This window comes from Pteropus vampyrus, unplaced genomic scaffold, assembly GCF_000151845.1.
Source record: "Pteropus vampyrus isolate Shadow unplaced genomic scaffold, Pvam_2.0 Scaffold72, whole genome shotgun sequence".
NCBI lineage: Eukaryota > Metazoa > Chordata > Mammalia > Chiroptera > Pteropodidae > Pteropus > Pteropus vampyrus.
In genome coordinates this window covers 2,550,534-2,552,582 of record NW_011888853.1, presented here as the reverse complement: position 1 = coordinate 2,552,582, position 2,049 = coordinate 2,550,534, and positions in this window count along the sequence as shown.

Sequence of the window (2,049 nt, the reverse complement as noted above, 5' to 3'; positions counted from 1 at the left end):
AGCAAAGACCAAGCTTTGGAGAAGGGCCATTGTTAGGGCCCCTCCCCGCTCCCCACACACCTGTTCCTGGCAGGCCCTGCCCCAAGGAGCCTGCCCTGAGGGCCACCAGGCGGGAGTGAGCACAGGAAGCTTTTCCTCAGGAGGGCTCCAGGCCTCCCATGGCATTTCTGTAGCACGGTGCGGGTAGAACCCATAGACCGAGAGCAGGCAGCCAATTCAGAGCTCAGAATCAGGAGGAAAGAAGGGGCGTGTGGGCAGTGGCGAAGACGGGCCGAGGGGAGCTTTGCTAAGCTGGCGAGACCTGAGTGTATTTGAAGGAGAGAGTGTTTCCAGAAGAGCCGGCGTGGGTATTCAGCAGGATGCAGCGAGGAAAGGCGTTCCCGGGCAGAGGGGAGTGGGCGAAGCATGGAGGTGGGGACCCACCTGGCTTGCTCAGTACTGGGGAGGTTTGGGGGCGACTGTGACCCCTCTCAAGGGCACTTGCCACTCATCTGTTGAGAACACTGTGGTGCCTCCCCTCACTACAGAAGAATCCGCAGGCCCTGTGAGCACAATCGAGTCCCGGCCCAGCCCACACTCTTCTTCCCACCGACCCTTCCCTCTGTGACCAGACACGCAAAGCCATGATCTCCACCCTCCGTCCCCTACCCCTGTGCCCTACTTTGAATGAACACCCTCCCACTCTCCCCCTTCACCTGGGGAACCTCCCCCATGACTTTCAGGGTCCCGTGGGCTGCGTCTCCAACTCTGGCCCCCGCCAGCAGAACTACACCGTCCTGAAGTCATGCCAACCCTTTCTGCACTCCCGCTCGAGAAGACAGTTGGCTACATATGCTGGGCCCCCCAGGCTGGCACCCGAATCAACGACAGCACCAGCAGTGCCACCTCCTCGAGGAAGGGTGGGTCAGGCTGGAGCAGTGTCCCTGGACACTTGCTGTGCCTCCTCCAGCTGGCCAGACTTCTGGAAAGCCGACTTCCCACGGTCCACTCTCAACTTTACGCCCTTTTATCTGCTGGATCTAGAACTCGATTTGTGGGATGACCTCCACCACGATCCCTTTCCTGGCTTCGCCCCAGCAGTCTGCTGCATGATTCCAGGTCAGAGGACGAGTACTGGGGATTCTGTCCCCTTTTTCCTGGCCCTCATGCCCTTCCCCTGCTGCCAGCACAAACTGTCCGCTCGGGGCTCTCTGCTGCTGTCTGGACTTCAGGTGTGTTGGGGAAGGTCTTGGGCTGGGCCCTGAGCTCCAGGAGGCCACCACCAGTAGAAGCTGGCTGGGCCTCTGGCAGACCTCGGGCTCCATGTCTGGTCGGAAGGGTCTACAGGCCTAGACTCCTGGGGGATTGGTGTAGCGTGAGTCTGGTCTCTCTGCCCTTTCTGTGGGAGGTAGGAGGCAGTGGAAAGGACCTGTCGTAGAGGCATGGGCCTCCAGCCTGCGGGAGACTTCAGGGGCCTTCGGTGTCACCTGTGGATGAAGAAACTGAGGCACAGAGGACACAGCTCTAAGCCTGTCGGCACAGATGAGAGATGAGGTTGTCTTCTGAGCTGTTAGCTGGGGACCTATCTGGACAGTTGTCACCTCTCCACTCCCTGCAGTCCACCCCGTATCTCACCACGTTGGCAGCGTGTGTGCCCCTCCCGGGGACGGAGAGCTCCAGGAGGGCAGAGGCAGTGCCCAGTTCTCCATGGCACCTGCCAGGAGTCTGGAGTGGCACATGGTGTGGGTTCAACGGAGTGTGGCAGAATGAATGGAGCGGGTGTAGGGCACACCCCAATTCTCACAGCAACTTATCGGCAGAACTAGATCCAGAAGCCAGAGCTCTGAGCTAGGCAGGCAGTGGGGATCCAGGAAGAGGGCAGCCGGGGCCTGTCCTCCCTGCCCTCGGGGACCCCAGGCTTCAATTCCCAGCCCAGCCCACCTCCTCAGCCTCGCTAAACAGCCCGTGCTGAAGACGTAATCGTGCGTCCTGTCCTGCACACCGATAACCACATACACCCATCACTGGCCTCTCTCTGCTTGCTCACTCATTCATTCATTCATTCATTCA